This window comes from Protopterus annectens, chromosome 7.part0 (genome assembly GCF_019279795.1).
Source record: "Protopterus annectens isolate FY-2018-M chromosome 7.part0, PAN1.0, whole genome shotgun sequence".
In the NCBI taxonomy this organism is placed as follows: domain Eukaryota; kingdom Metazoa; phylum Chordata; order Ceratodontiformes; family Protopteridae; genus Protopterus; species Protopterus annectens.
The window spans coordinates 386,020,278-386,038,271 of NC_056739.1; positions in this window are offsets into that span (position 1 = coordinate 386,020,278).

Here is a 17,994-nt window from a genome sequence, read left to right on the forward strand (position 1 = left end):
ATTATACTGTGCCTGCAGGGATTGCATGGGATACTTTGCATACAGTTGTCAACATCCTTTCATAATGACCTAACACTGTAGTACCATATAGTGTACTGGTTCAGTACTTTCACTGTGGTGGACAGTATCCTGGGCTTTAGTCCTATCACTGCTTAACATCTTCATAGTGAGCACAACAGACTGTGTAGGGGCCAGTTGTGCACATATGACCATGTTGCATTATGTTCAGATATGGACTACCTACACCAGGCTTGTCCAACATTGGTAGTGTATTCCACAACATAGGTGGACATTGGCAAACACTAGCGATGTTCCCTAGGCCATTTCTGATGCTAGTCACAGAGTGTGTTTGTCCTTCGGCACACATTGTAACTGGAGTTTGCCATGACATATGTCATGGTTAGTATACTGTGCCTCCGTCTACCTCTGACATAACAGTGATACCAAGGGTTAACCTACCATCTCCCATCCACTCATCAGGATTCCTCTTGAGAGGTGTCAATAGATGACTCTCTGGCTAACCTGTACTGGGAGTTTACTCAAGAGTGGGGGTGCCTTCTGTGTTATGGATCATTCTGTACAGCTTGTCCTATGTATGTCAGTGCTGGGGTTCAGGTCTCTCATGTGCATAGCTCACTGCCATTCAGATTGTACAAGGTGCAGCATGTTCATTGATTCCAGCTTGGACATGGCTTCATACATCAGGCACAGCTTGCCTCTGGGTGGGCAGTATGGCAGTGCGTGGAGCTGCAGTTTGTTTACTCAGGCAACACATGGCATCTGTTCATGCTCTTTGCTACTCCTGGTGGGGTACTGTTGTGGACTTTACAGTTGATGGAGGTGTCTGCTGAGGTATATCCCACAGGGGCTATTGTAGTCAATTGTGACGCTGATGAAAGATGACTGCAGAGCCACAGTGACCTCCCCTTATCTACATCTGACAACCTTCATGATTGGGTGGGTATATGGTATGTTTCTGCGAACACTACAGCCACATGTTTGTCCAATGCAGGATATCTATCACCTTGTGTCCCCAGGTCTCTCATTACATGTTAGGTACGTAATGGGTTAACACCCGTGTGGTAATTGGTGGGCACTTACTGTATATCCACGGTGGTTGTCCATACACATTTCTGCAATTAGCTTGCTGACATGGCTATGGCACCAGTTGTCTGTTTCTATGTGGCCCTTTTGTGGGTTGCTTGTGTCAGCTGGGGGTCGGATATGGTGGGCAGTTTGTACTCCTCTGCATACATGTTCAGTCACAGTCCTTCCATGTTGGCCTGTACCTATGGGACATATATACGGAACGGGGGAGGTCCCAGGACCAAGCCTTGTGGGATGCCACTCATATCTGCTTTGTAGTCTGACATGGATGCGGCATGTCTGACCATGTCAGTTCTGTCCTTGGTCTGGTTTGCAACCCCTCTACTGACATAGGGGTTTATATTTAAGCTGGTGAACATATCCATACTGAACTCGTAGGGTATTGTCTGGAAGCATATGCATGGTCCAGCTACGCTGTGTGGACCACATTGCCCTCATCAATGACCTTAATGACTGTTTCAAATGGGTCAAACATGTTTAGGGGCAGGATCTGCAGTTATGACAGCCACACTGGGTAGGGTCCGGTGTCAGTAGGTCCACGATAGCTTTATGTCTGCGGTACATACTGATCCTTTCCATAGCTGTGCAGACCAAGCTTGTCAGGATCCTGGGGTGGTAGTTTGCAGTATCCATTCAGGCAACACCTTTGTTGTGAAGGACCACTGTTGTTGTACACTGCTCTTTGGGTACATATCCTGTGGTAAGGCTGACATTGGGCAGTAGTGTGATTTGGCATTCCATTATTCTTGGAGTCCATGTTGGCCTCAGCCCAGGACACCATCACATACCTTTGCTGCTGTGTGTTTTGCTTTGCAGATGATGGCTGTTACCTCAGCATCTGCAATGTCAGAGGACCAGCAGTCTGCTGGGATAGATATTTTGCATTCTGGGGGGGGGGGTTTGCACTGAACCTGCCAGGTTGTATGTTGGCAATATGTGTGTGTGTGTTTGGCATGTTGTTTGTAATATCTGTGTGATTCGGAGCATATATGTGAATTCCCAACATGGTTCCTACCATCAGTTAAGTAAGCCTTGTGATTATCCTTAGTGTCCTGTACAATTTGTATCTTCATAGGTTCATGGGTTCATACTAGGCTATCCACCCTAGGGCATTAGTAAGCCAAGCCAGAGTGTGTGTGTCTTTCGGCTATGTGACTATTATGGCCATTTATGATTTTCTTTACTGTGCCTCTGTCTGGACGTGACACAGTGAAGACCCCCAGTGTACATGTACGATCATCCATCCACTTGGCAATATTCCTGTTGAGGGGTGTCAGTGAGGGGCTCTGCCTAACATGGATTGGGATCCTGTTTCTGGGTGGGGGAGCCTCTGGGTTATGTATCTGTCCCTCCAGCACATCCTATTTCATTATGTGTTGAGGCTGACATCTGTCACTCTCACAGCTCCAATGGCTTTGATTTCCTGGGGTGGAGCATGTCCATTACTCCTGTGTTGGACATGGCCTTGTACAACAGACATACAATGCCTCTGTATAGGCAGTCTGTGACTGCATTCAGCTGGGGTGTCTACAGCCAGGCAGCATATGACATATATTTGACACCCTTTATCCTCTTGGTGGGGTACATTTGAGGTCTTCCTAACCACTGCAGGTGTCAGGTACGATACATCCCATATGAGTCATTGTACTAGATTATGGGTCTGATAAGGGAACAGTACAGGGGCACAGTGACCTCTGTTGATGTAGATGTGAATCCTTTCATGATACGGTGTCCAATATAGACAGTCTTCCTAGCCACATTGACATTGTGAGTGTCACATGACAGGTTACTGTCGACTTGTGTGACTAGGTCCCTGATTACTCCTTGCATTCATAATGGTTTACCACCTATGTGGTAATTTGTGAGTACCTTGTCTGGTATTTGGTGGGACATTCATACTGTCCAGTGTCTTCAGGATGTCTGGGTGGGGATCTTGTGTGTGAGAGTGTGGTCTGTCGCATGCTACAGACTGTACAGCAGTTTTGACTACACTTAGGTGCACATGGGTGGTCTCTGCTGCTTCGTGCATTGTCAGTTACCTGGCCATATGGGTGTCTGTGCTGCATATGGATACTCCCCCTCCTTTGATGTTTTGGTCCAGGTGTTGGGGCCATAACGCATGATATGTGGTATAACCTGGTAGTGCTGGTGTGCTATCAGTAGGCTTGCAGCAGGCTTCTGTCACTGCACAGACATCAATGTTCTCCATACTGGGAAGTGCCTCAGGGGCATGCATATTGCAGTTTACACATCTGGCATTGGTCAGCATTACCCTTATGTTTCTTACCACTTATGTTTTCTAGGGTGGTGGGTTAGTCTTTTGGCCTTGCCTACGGCTCTATGGAGGTGGCAAAGGCCTTATCCAGTATCCAGACACCCAGGGGTAACAGGTGCAAGCCATCCCTGGAACAGCAGCATGGCTTGTCATGCATGACATCTCAAGCAGACAGACATTAGACCCTCTTGGACTGACAGCTGTAACTGTGCCACCTGTTAAAGCTGATCATTCTGTGTTTGTACTGTGGCATCATTCTTGGTGAGGGTTGGATGCTGCAAACGGCCAGTGTCATACCGGCCTGGAGTACATCATCAGAGAGCTCATCCATGTCTCTTTTCATGTAGTCCAGGGAGGTACATCTCAGGTCATTCACACCAGCATGGACAATGAGTGCATCATATTTCTGCTTGCTTTGGGGTGACCTGCGTACTTGTGTTATGTGGCATATTGTGGCGGCCTACAGGCAGCTTACTGTACCCTTTCCCTTGTTCAGTCTGGTGAGTGGGACAGCAGTGTGTCTGCCTATACAGACACCTATTACAACTGTATCAGGCATGTTGTTTCTCCTTCTGGCCTGTAACTGTTTGGCACACCAGCTTTGTGTACTATGTGTTGCATGTGCTATGTTTGGAGGTTGTGGTTGCTTGGGATCTGCTTTGGAGGCCTCTGTTGGTGTGGTGTGTTTGTAATTAGGGCCTCTGGGAATGTTTTTCTGTGTTTATGTGTTTGGTTTACAGTTGTGATAGGTCTATGTGGGACTGGGTTTGTGATGTATGTGGTTACCTTCTCCTCCTGACTAGTTTTGATAGTACTGAGTTGGGGGAGCTCAGCCTCCGGTTTGGATAAATGGTTGCATCTCTCACATATATTTGTATTTATTGGGGGGAGTTGTGAGTTGTCTGTGTACTTAGGGCAGGTGTCACATTGCCTCTGGATTCACAGATTCTACTTGTTGTGGCTGGCCTTAGTGGATTGTATGTGTGGACATATTTTATTGCCATACTACTGATCAGTGATTACTTCTCTTTTTATGTTTGCTCTATCATGTGGTAGCTTCCTCATTCTCTTGCATGGTTTGGTAATGGCTGGAGTCCAGCATGCCAGATGCCTGCGTGTATGGCATTGTGTCTTGTTGTTATTTGTGATTGCATAATCCAAGCATTCCTGGCTGTGTTCATGGAATGCCTGTATAACATGTTCTGCGGTGTGTCCCATATTCTTCACTTGCACAGGGCCTTTCTTGGATTCCACATCGGTTTGGATGGGTGCAACCTATGCTTTACACATGTTTTTCACTGTGGTTTTCTGGCCAGGGACTGTGGTCAGGATGTGTATATCCAGTGTGATTACTCTATGGTCTGGTCTTACCAGTGAGGGATACACTTCTCATCTTGCCATCCAGTACACATGTTGCTGATTATCACATCCAGTATGCTTACCCCTCTTGTGGGAGTGGTACGTTGTTCCTGGGCATTTTGGTTTATGGATTCTGGGAACTTTTCTCCTACTGTGTTGGTGCTAGTATAATGCTCCCAGTGTATGTCTGGGTATTTTTAGTCAAGCAATATAATGTGGTTTGGGGGGCTTGATATATTCATGTATTCCAACATAGGCCAGGTGCAGTTCCTGGTATTAGGACAGTAGTCTGCAGCAGGCTATATACTGGGAGGTGGTTTTAGCCATTGGTATTTGACCATGGCTAATCCATGCTGCTTCTTGTTGTGGTACCAACATGGGGTGTGGTTATCCTTGACATTTATTGCTAGTCACCCTCCTTTTGTAGCTTGTTCCATGTTTTGCAGCTGTACAGCACAGTATGAGGTGTAACCTGGTAGTGTTAGGGTGCTGATGTGAGCCTTGACCCAGTTTTCTATTACAGGACTGATATCAACATTCTCCATACTGTGTGTGTTTACACTGCACGCATCTTGCTGTTTAGACTTCTGGCATTGGGTAGCATTACATCTAGGTTCCTATCCCTTGTGGTACCTATGAAGGTGGGTTTGTGTTTTGAGACTTACCTATTCAGGGCATGCGTGGGTACTGACAGCCTTTGCCAGTATCCATGGGGCCTGGACTGATAGGTGCATGCCACCCCTAGCAGGTGGTGCATCATGTCATGCTCCGCATGTCTTCCCAGGCTGAAACACATTGGCTCCACTTTGACTAACTGCATTACTTCAGCCAGTTATTGCAATTGATCATCCCATCATCATTTTGTGGCTTCATGCTTGGTGAGGGTGGATGTTAGTCAGGGTCCTCAGGTGTGCATATAGTACATAGTGTTACATTACTTAACACATGGCATTCATGCCTCAGGTGGTGCTGCAGGGCTGCCTCTGTCAGATGCACATATTACACTCCCTGTACATGTTTGTGAGCAGGTCATGTCATTTTAGGCATCCCTGTTATTATTTGAGTGAGTCAGAGGGGGTATCATTCCCAGGGTTCCTACTGAGCCAGTGTATGTGCTATGCGTTGCCTCTTTGCCAGGGCATACTGGGCACGCCTCCTTCTGCCTACTGGGGCAGGCTCAGGTTGCTCCTCCTCCGAGTCACGCTCTGCCTGTGATGGCCTTGGCAATGGTGGGGGGCTGTTTGGCCCAGCCCTATGCTGGTCCTGATGCAGCTGTTTTCACAAGATCATATTATGTAGCATAGCACATACCATGACAATTTGGGTACATGTAGTTGGTGAGTACTGCAAGGCTCCACCAGATGTGTCCAGACACCGGAACCGTGACTTGAGCAGCCCAAACACACGCTCTATTACATTACGTGTTTGTGCGTGTGCCTCATTATGGCGTTCCTGTTCAGGTGTGTGTGCGTTTCTGATGGGTGTCATCAGCCACAGCTCCAGTGCATAACCTGCATCCCCCACTAGGTGTCCGTGTGGGATGCCCCCATTGGCAAATGTCTGGTACAGCTGCGTCAAATGCCAGATGTGGGAATCATGGTAGCTCCCAGGGCAGCCAGCACACACATTCATTATTATGCCCTGGGCATCACACATGACCTGCAGTTGATGGAGGGGAAGCCCTTGTGATTAATGTAGGCCCTACCCCACTCACCAGCTGGTGCTTTGATGCGTATGTGCGAGCAGTCTATTGCACCCACTACCTCAGGGTATTCCGCTATTTGCTGGAAGAGACGCATATTGCTGGCCAATACCTCACGGGCATTGGGGAAATATACATGATCACCGACATGTGCTGACATGGCATCCAGGAACCGGTGCAGTACTCTGGAGGCTGATGCCTGTGATATCCCCATCATATCACCAGTTGGTCTTTGGAAGGTACCTGTTGCTAGTATTCTTAGGCCAACACATACCTTGGTTTCCACTGGGATGGGTTCCCCTCTGTTGGTTCTGTGTGTGAGGCGTGGCCTGCACAGCTTGACTATTTGCTGCAGGAGCTCTCTGTCCACTCTATAGCGCTCTACTGTCTCCAGCTCATGTAACCCATGGTAGGTGACCCTGGGCCTGTACACTCTTCTCCGTCTCCTCACTGTGGGTTGTCTGGCACCATCTGCATTGTCACCACCCTCAGCAAGTCGCCTATGTCTCATTATGACAGCTATGGCAGCCCCTAACATTTCTGCTTTGAGTTCAGCTTTTTCAGTTTTCACTTCTAATAGCTTACTCCTGTCTTGCAGTGTCTCTTGAGAGAAACATCCTGCACTGCTGTTTGCAGAGTTTTAAGTGCTGGGCTGGGCTACTATTCTGCCTGTGTAATTGCCTGCTTCTAATTGTTTTCACCTGCTAGCTCCAGCAGTATTCCCTGCTAGCTTCCTACTAATTCTGTTGCTTCCTTTTTCCTTTCTGTTTCCTCAGGGGGGAGCAGCGTGCATACCAGCAGAAACGCGCTCACAGTGGCTTACACGCGTGCACACATGCTTACACGGTTCAAGATCTGCCTATTTGGGTTAAAACGCGTGCACACCAGCGCAAACAGTCTTACAAGTCTGCCAACAGGCTCCCACATGCTCAGTCTGCCCTACACGTGCGCACACTGCCCTACTCGTGCTTCACGGTGCGCAGACGTGCGCATGCACGACCAGCAAGAAACTTTGGTGTAAGTAACAGTGTACAACTTCCATTTCTTGACTTTCCCATGCTTATCTTGTGGCACTCCTCTTTCCCTGTTCTGTGTCTGTCATCTGTCATGTTACACTGACCTCCAATGAACTGCATTTCTTTCTACCATTCCCCCCTGTGATGTCACCTATCTCCTACTCTGTTCCTCCCCCTTATGTATCTCTTACACTACTCAGACTGTGCTCATTTGCTATGTGACTGTGGGATTCAGTATCCTAACCCTCATTTACATGAGATTGCCTACTAATGCTTAGTTACATGTCTTAGACTCAGCTTCCCCCCTTAGCAACCACTACACGGTGGCCATGTTGTTTTTGGTCTGCTGGTCCCTGCATTGTAAAAAAATATATTTTTTTAATTTTTGCATCGGGTTACCTTGCCAATGGCCACATATTTGGCCATTGGCATGCTGCCTGACACATATGCACCCTTTATTTGGAGCTGACATGGCTGCGTTGTGATTTTTGCAGAAACGTACTCAGTTGTCAACTGAGTACATTTCTGCAGCTAAAAAGTCTCTTACACGGGCTGGTTTCTGCTTCGTGAATCACTAATGTACCTCATTTGCATACCTTTCGGCTGCAAGTGAGGTATTTAGCATATCCATGCCCAGTCCGTGTAAGAGACGTTTTAGCTGGTCTCTTACATGGAGTTTCGGGCTGTTCCTGGATCGCGAGGCTTGCATGGAGTGTTACACGTCTCTTACACTCCGTGCAAGCCTTCGTGAATCCTGCCCATAGTCTTTAAAAACAGAATAAAATTCACACACTACTTTTGCTTGTAAAGAAAATTTTCTTTCATGTATTTAAAAATGGGAGCACATACCTCTCAATTGTATCTCATTATTCATTTTGAGTCTAAAAAGTCCATGTTCCTTAAAGTTCCATATTGACTTTATCCATCACACATTTGGCATTAGAATTTTTTAAACTAATATCTATGATACATACTATTAAATTGCAGAGCATTAACAATTATATATCCATATATATTTATATATCTGCAAAAACATACATATAAGCCATCATGCGAGCTTCCCAGTTGAAGTTGTTAGTGTTTCATATTTTGATATATGTACCACATTATGAAAGTCTTTGAGCTATGGGGAGGTAACTTCACTAAATAAATGCAAGTGCTCTCGAAAGTTAAATATTTTCTAAAAAACCAGCCACAATAAAAGGTATAGATATATATTTAATAATAAAAAAATGAAAATACTGAATATCTATTTGCAATATACTGAATATCTATTTGCAATAAACACCAGAGTTTCAATCCTCAGGAAATGCAAAAAAACAACACAGATTGAAAGACTCAGACAGATACAGAAAAACAACTTTCAGTTAATAGCACTATATTTTCTAATGAAATGAAGAATTACTGTCCCCTATTTACTTACTAAAACAAGGCAAGATGAAGGTAGATGAATGTCTCTGTCAGGTCCCAGAAAACAGAGTGCATCTATCACATCTCCCACTACTATACAAATACAATTTCAGTGATGGCTACAGCATAACATCGCATCTGATCACCTGACTCTGTGGTTCCCACACTACCCCCTCACTAGCAACTGAGCCAGAATTTGACACAGATGTATCACATTACACACATATAACTTTGCTAAGGCATAATACAACATCTGGAAGCTATAAAACAATTCCAACACTTTCACCATTCCTGCTGAAAGGCTTTTCACAGACATTGCATCTCTGGCTGCATTCAGACCTGTGTGATAAAATATTTTTGGTCTAAACCAAGTCATTTAATTTCAGGCTATTTTTATTAAGTTTAGCTGGGCTGAGCTTAACCCCTTCCCTTCCAGTATCCTCAGTTAAAAGATATATGTAACAATACCGTCTGATATACATATATATTTTTTCTGTCCATCAGAACCCACTGTTGATACATTTTTAACACAAGTAACTTTACAAATGCATTTTAACACAAACATCTGTACAAATTAGTTATTCCAATGTTTTCCTTGTCCTGTTGGTGCTCTTTCTTTGGTTTAGTTGGATTTGCACCTGAGTCTGCTTGCTGCTGGTTATTTGTTTTTTTTTATACTATACATTAGCTGAAATCCAAACTGAGCCCAACCACCATTCCTTTTCAATGTGTCAAAGATAAAAAAGACAAAAACCCAAAAGATGCTTACAGATACTTCTATGACAGATAATATTCTAACCAAACTCAACCAGGCCAACCAGACTGCCTGAAGCTGGAGAGGGAGAGAAAATGGGAAACTGGTGTTACAGTACAACCCCCCCCCCCAAAAAAAAAAAAAAACAGATAAGCCATGATTCTACATGGTACAAACAGATAATACCTAACCGAGGATATATCCAGGCTGCTTCTCAGGAATCTCTAACAGAGAGTCGCATATCAAAAAAGACTCAGCTACCAATTTAGAGTATACCGATTCCATAAAAGATATTGCCACAGAGAGCTATCTGAGATAAAGATGGAAATTACAAATTTGAATCAGAGACAAGTCACATGGCTGACCAAAGTGCCTCGAGTCTTACTAGAACTGTGCCCAATGTTGCTCAGATTGGTTTATCTACAGACATTAAAAAATAGTCTTAAATGTTTTATTTGTCTAATCCACTTTTTTCCACAGATTGTATATTGCTGCGAGTGACCAGTTGTGGACATAAGGTTCATATGCAAGAATGTTATACAGGGAGCAACTACATTCATAGGCAGATAAGTGAATGTTTTTTTTTACTTACATATTGCATGAAAGATGCTGTTTGATATGTACTAGTTAAACTAGGCATAAAGCTTAAAATGTTTTCCTGAAGTTGCTGCACTGAATTCAAGAATGTTATAAATATGGACCAAAAGTTTTATAATTCCACAAGTCTCTTTAAGGAAAGCTTGCTGTCTGTCTTTTGGGGGTGCTTGTGTGAAGGTGATGACATTGCTTTCTCACGTGAAGATATATATATATATATGTGTGTGTGTGTGTGTGTGTGTGTGTGGGTGTGTGTTTGCATATTTACATATATATTATATATACATACATGTGTGCGAATAAATAAATATATATATATATATATATATATATATATATATATATATATACACACACATATATATATATAATGTGTGCGTATGTATAAACGTGCTTATATCTTTAAGACTGCTATCACAGCACACATATCCTTTGAGTCTTTTAGGAGAAGCAGCTGTGATGGTAATTTACCATTCAGCTCAGGTATAATATAATATGGATTACAAGTGACCATATAGGTTATATATTCCCTCCCACCCTTTTTCTCTTGTAACAGCACTTGCTTCATTCATTCCTGTGGTACCAGTTTCAGCTGGTTTGGTTTATTTGCATTTAACTTCAAATATTATTTAAACTGTGTGTTATGAGTAAGGTTTATAGATTAACACTAGGCTAACTGCCGCTGTGGGCTATTTTTTAAGCCTAGCCAATTATTCCACATGCGAAACAAACCCTGCACCTTGTATCTGTAAAGTAAACACTTTAACCATTATGCCAACCTCCTGACATGTGTTTTCTTTTCCCTTCAGGTGGTCGTTCACAGTTTGATCATTTTCTATATGTTAAAGTATGCTTGTGTTTTCTTCCCTCACTATAAGTTTTCATGTACTATTTAATATCTACTGCCAAGATTTCACTGTCTTTGGGAAGAACCTTTGCAGCATGTTTATTGATTGCTATTTATTTACAGCAAAACAGCCTTGAAGTGGACAAAGTATTGCAGGTGTGTGTCTGTGTGTATGTGGAGGGGTCAGGGTAGGTCCTCTGGTAAACATTTGATTTAGACTGTGCATCATGTAATACTGCAGAAAAAAAACTTCAATGAGTAATTGTTTCAATTGCTGAGTGAACAGTTGCATGGAATTATAATACAGCAGTACCATTTATCAGAACTGGTTCTCAAGGCATCATAGTGGAATTGTGCATCATTCTCTGTTCCAGTCTCATTGTGGAGTTCTGAATTTATACAATGAATTCTGTGTTTGGATTGCATTTCTGTACTTGCATTAGATTGTGCATCTATGCAACTGTACTTGGATTCCATTTTTTTCTCATTACATTGTATTCTGAATCTTTGTCCGATTTTTTAAAATGATATTATGTCCATAATGAACAACTTGACACCATGAACCTCCACTAACAATGCAAAGTGCCCAGATGGACAATCTGGTTACCAAAACAAATAATCAAAGAGAACATATGCAGATCCAATTAATGATAGTCCATTTCAGTTTTAAGCAGTTCTCACTGTGGTCTTCAGAGGCAAAAATGTATGCTATCAAAGTAGCTTTTCAAATTGTTCATATTTTGCTTTATTATGGTTCTTATGTTTTAAGTAGTTGACTTCACTTTAGAATTTGATTTTCCTACTTAGCATTATAGATTATTCCATACCCATACTGCTGTTCTGGAAACTATTTACTCCTTTTTTCAGTTTGATTAGTTTTGAGATCTAGTACAATAATACAAGAAAGTCCATTATATGGAAAGTGTATTTCATCCCTACCTCTCAAACGTACAAATTTTCGCAGACTGTCTAGATTTTTGCCTCATATTTTTTGGTCTGTTTTTCATAAAATTGTGCTTTTTTGGCATATTAGTGGCAAATCATTAGAAACTGAAGTTAGAAAATAATGACAGATGTTTGAGTTTCAGACTTCATACCCTTCAGAAAATTCATGCTAATGCAAAACCTGTTATTGTATCAACTTTCTAAGTTTGTAAGAGCAATATTTAAAAATTGTCCCTATTTTTGGCCCTTTGTCCCACTTTTATTTATGGCTTTGTCCAGATTTCTTGCTCTAGGAGGTTGAGAGGTATGGTTTCATTTTTGTTTGATGTAGAGGTTTAACACTTGTCTGCTGCTGTAAGAACTGTTTTAGAGGTTTTATGCTTTTTGTGTATCATGTTAATGTGCATTAACTCTAAAACATATATTTTGTAGTGCAAAGAAAAGGGACATGGCAATCCAGTACAGAAAATGACACATACGGGTACTAAAACAGTCTTTGTCAGAAATTATATTTTTAAAAATCTGTAAACAAGCACAGTAATTTATTATTTTTTAACAACCTTGCCCAATACAGGTTAAATATTAGCTCAGTCTCTTCTTCATATTACTGCATGTTACAAAAGATATCTATAGCATAAGCAAATTGAGGTTACTTTAATACCAGTTTTTTTTTTATTTGGACAACTCTCTTAATCAGATTAGGATGGGATTGTAACGGAAAATAAATGTATTTATTCATTGTGTATTTACTTGCTTTATCCAACACAGAGTAGTGGGACCAGCAGAGCCTTATCCTCAAATCAGTGGGCACAAGAGATAGAAACTGTTTTTCTAAGATATGTACCAGTTTTAAACTCCAAACAACTGAAATACTGTGGTGCTTTGGAGGTGATACTAAGAGAAACCCACAGAATACTGGATACATCTCAAACTCTTACGTACAGACCCTCACTTCCAACCCGTTGATACAAATCCATTTCAGGCCTACATTCCAAGTCCTATGTATTTTATTGTGTGTAGATTTTAATGCATATTCATTGAAGCTGTTATTATGTATCTCTGATGGAGGGCATTGGATGCTTCAGAGTTGTTCCAATAAGGCTGTGTTTACTGGGAAACCATTATCCAGTCTGTATGACATTATTTAAAAAAACAGCAACACAGGATCTACCTCTCTTAAAACTATGGTAACATGTCATCTAGTAGCATAGCACCAGTTTTGTAGTAGGGGAAGCTGAAATATAAATGTGTACGCAATGTCAGTAATTTATATTGTATTTTCCATATGGCTGTGTTTGAGATTGGCTTATTACTGCCAGTACATTCATCATGAATCTAACCCCCCCCCCCAATTAGTGTTGAAATACTTAGGGGATAAAACCCTCAAATTATTTTGTTTCTAGGTATTATGGTTTTGTCTGTGCTTAAATATAAGTGACCCATGATGTATTAATTCAAGTGCTTTGGGGGGCATTTTGTATGAACCATAATCCATAACGTACCAAATTTCATTGCTGAACCCAAGGAAAAAAAACAAACAGCTTACTTTTTAAATTTATTTATAGAAGTAACACAACCAAAACAAGCCAGTCATCATTTGCCATAGGAATGTCTCACTCAGGCAAGCCAGCTGCTGATATACAATTCTGCAGCTATGCTTTGCTTTATCGCCTTACACTGAAATTATATCAGCAGTCAAAAGGCAAAATAGAATAGCAAGTAATGAATATATTTTTAACTTGAAAAGGCACTGGTGACACTAGTGTATTACAAAACATTCAGTGGTACCTGAATCCCTTCTCATGAGCTCAGAGATGAAACCAGGCAAACTTATAGGGTGATATTCACAGTCCAACCCTTCAAATTTTCATAGAGGTAATCCATGAACATTGGCATTACACAGTTATACAAATCATGTCTTTCAGGACGACTATGAAAATGCAGAAGTGTTTTGTTAAACACGCCTCCCTATCGCAAAAGCCTAACATGCTTAAGCCTAAGCTATAGGGGGACAGCTAATACACAGATAAGGGGCATTCCACATTTGCATATCAGAAGAATTCATAGAGATGAATATTAAAGCACTTCATTTGCATTCTAAATATGTAAATGGTCCTGAACTTACACCAGTAAGCAGCAATTGAGCACAAGAATATGGAGTTGAGAGGTGAAGGAAAAAAAAAATATGTACTGCTATATATTTTAAAAGGAGGTATCATTTTTTTGTTGTATTTTAGTGCTTCGGCATACTTGGACAAGCTATTGAATGGGGTCATTGGAGGAAATATTTTATTGTGGTATCGGTACAGTGCTTGTGCAGACATGGACAGACTACTGAAGGTATTGCTGGGTGGCAAATGCTTCATTTTGGTGCTTGTGCGTACTTTGACATACTACTGAAGAAATAAGTGGAGGAAATTATTTATTTTGTTGCTTGTGCATACTTAGTAAAATTACTGAAAGCTTCGCTGGGGAAATGTTTTCTTTTGGTGCTTGTCTATGCATACTATGTGTGCATGTGGGGAGAGAGTAAGCGTCTGGCTTATACTGCAAATTGTTTTCAGCTCCACTTATGTTATTTCCACAGCAAGGATGTATTGCTACTGTTCTCTGCCATGGACATCTGGCAGAAAGCAGTGGGACAAGAGTAGTAAAAGAAAATGAAGCCTCAGAGATGCTGTGCAAAGTTAGCATGGCCTGTTTTACTTTACTTATACAAAGATAATACATGCTTTCATTCAAATAAAGCATGTATATAGGATCATAGCATCATAGGAAGTTACTAGGCTATTGGCCCTGAGGGCCTTACAAACCTAGCCAAGAATTTAGCCCATGCTCTGACAAGTCAGCACCTGATGCCCCTGTCCAGCAGGGACACAGGTGGAATTCCAGGGGTGTAGTTTCTGTTCTTCATCTAGTTATCCAGGTTGCACTTAAAAATGTTAATGAGGTACTCTGCTTGACATGGAGAGTGAGTCTATTCCATAGAAGGGGGAGTCTCTGGGACACAAATTTGTCCTGCCAACAAGTCCTATTGATATCATAGACCAGGGTGAGGTCACGCGTGTGGGTTACTTGAGTGGAGCTTGACTTGTGGGTATGCAGTAGTCCCATCAAGGTGGGGTTTGAAATTGCTTTGATGCCAGACAGAGATCACTTCTGAGGAGTCTGTATGAGACTGAGTAGAGGGACAGGGCTTTTAGCCTGTCTGTGTAGGTCAGACATCAGAGTGGTGGAAGAACTACTGACTATTATTTTGTCTAATAACTGCATACTTTTTGGTCAAGACATCTACTTACGAAAAATAGGTGCCACAATGGGCACACCATGTGGGCTAGTTTTGCCAACATGGTGATGGCCCATTGGGAACAACACTGTATATTTAACAACCCTAACACTATGAACTATATTCATTACTACACACAATTCCTGGACGATATGTTTATCATCTTAAAGGGTGAGGAAGACACAGCTAAGATACTTTTAGATGAATTTAATAAAAGTTGTGCTTTTTAAATTTACATCTAGTTTTGGCAAGGACTCCATAACCTATCTAGATGTATTGTTAAAGAAAGATACTATTTCTGACTGTTACATAGCAACTATCTACTGCAAAGAAACTTATTCTAATTCAATTTTACATTTTACCAGTTCCCATCCATTCAGCCAAAAGAGGTCAGTTATTAAAGGTCAACCAGTTTGGGAGGCTAGGACAGTTAGCGTAGATAATGATTTTCCCAACGAATGTGACTACCTTATGCAAATGTTTTTAAGGAGAGGGTACCTGGAGTCATTAATTTGCGAATTGATTACGGAAGTTAGTCACAAAAGAACATTAGGTCTATATAAACCCATCTTGGGCTACAGCGACACTGATCCTTCACTACGTTTGGATGAAACTCTTTTAGGAGATATTACTCCAATAAAATAATAGTTATGCCAGAACTCTAGGCAATGAACCAAGTAAAAACTGTAGAATAAGCTTTATTTTTACATATAGCTTTGAGGCCTATGATGTAAAGAGAATTATTTTTAAAAATTGGAACTTATTACTAAATGATAATAATATCACTGACAAATTAGGTGAAAAGCCAACTTTTATGTTTAGAAGAGGGAACAACTTAAAAAACTTAATGGAGTCATCCAAACAAAGTTTCACTTGAACACCAGGGATGTTCAAGTGTGAAGCTTGTAACTACTGTGGACACATATCAACAGGACAGGGATTTACGATTAGAAACACAAAATATTACACAAAAAAGAGGTTTAACTGTTAACACAAAAATGGTGGTTTATTTAGCTCAGTGTGACTTCTGTCCAGCCTTCTATATTGGCAAAACAGACAGAAAGTTTAAAGAAAGAATATACGAACATCTTTATAGTATAAGGAAGTCTAAAACTAAAAATGCGCTAGCTAAACATGTTAACAATTTTCCAACACATAGATTCAAATTCAGAATAATTGATCAAATTACCCACGATTTAAGAAGTGGACCTGTATCACTATTTTTAGAAGACTTAGAACTGCTTTGGCAGCTACGGGTTGATGCTCACCATTACCCTGGACTAAATGAGACGTGTTCTATTTTACCTTATCTAAAATTAAAAAGTCTGACCAGTTAGCTTTAAATTTTGTAAGAACAAGGGTCAGTATTACTATTAAATATAAAATATTATGTTTTTAAAAAAACATGTTCTTTAACTAGTTTTATAATTATTACACTACATTTGCCTGCTACCGTATTTTTAGCCTTGTACCAAAGTATCTGTTAAGGTCTTTTCATTATTATAGTTTTTTGTTTTATGGGACACTTTTATAAGGCAAATTTATCAAGAGTGTTTTTATTATTTTCTATTAGATTTATTACGTCTTTCAAATTGAATGCTCTTTGGGATTCTCTAATAAAAGGTCTATATTTATGGTATTTGGTCCAAACGTATATAAACTGTTACATATTTTTTTTGCTTATAAAGGTATGGATGTTAAGTGAGTCCACACAAAATAACTATAAGATGATCATGCTTTTTGTCCAAAAAAGTTATAAAAGCTACAAGGGGAACAGCTTTTATCGTTAAGAACCACTGAGCTGCTAATTGCTAATCAAGCTATTTAATATGTTAATGTTTCTTGTCACATGATTGTTTCTTTAGAGTTTTTAAGCACAGACTTATGTTTAACTGTTTGTCTGAAGAAGTCGAGTCAGTGTACCCGACGAAAAGCACTCCATTAAACTACAGTTTATTCTCTTTTTTGGTCTTGAAATTCTTTGGTTCCTGTGGATTTGTTTTGTGCTTTCTTTGACTTCTTGTTTGTGTAGGTTAGATGTTTGAGGCCCTGCATTCTCCTGGTGAGGAATCTCTCTAGTCTCTTCAGCTGGTGCATGTGCTTTGTGAGGTACATGCTGAAAGGGGCATTGTACTCAATAATAGGTCTTATAAGGGAAGAATGCAGGGATGTTATGACCTCCTTGTCCCTGAATAAGATGCCCTTCTTAATAAGGTGGGTCATATAGAAAGCTTTCCATACAATGGAGGGAATATGGTGGCCAAAAGTCAGTTTAGTATCACAAAAATGAAATGAAGAACACTCAGTGAAGGCTGGAGTCTCTACAGCAGCAGCAACAGCAGCAAAATCCAACAAAATAAACAAACCCTTCCAAACACGGCTGTTTAAACAATTCTCACTCTGATCGTGAAACAGTTTTTATTGATTAAAACAGGTTAGCACTTTCACAGAAAGTATTCTGCCTCTTCAGACCATTAAGTAACAGGTAACAAATCCAGACATTTAAAGACATGGCTCAACCTATCATAATAGCAAAAAACAGTCACATGTCATCTAAACAATTAAAAAATAAAGCTCACATCATAATGAGATAACAACCTTCCTAGAAAAAAAAATTGTAAAAACACTTGAAAGTTCATTAGGACTACCTAACTGAAACCACTAGAGGGTGGTGAAAGTGGCTGAGAGGATTATCA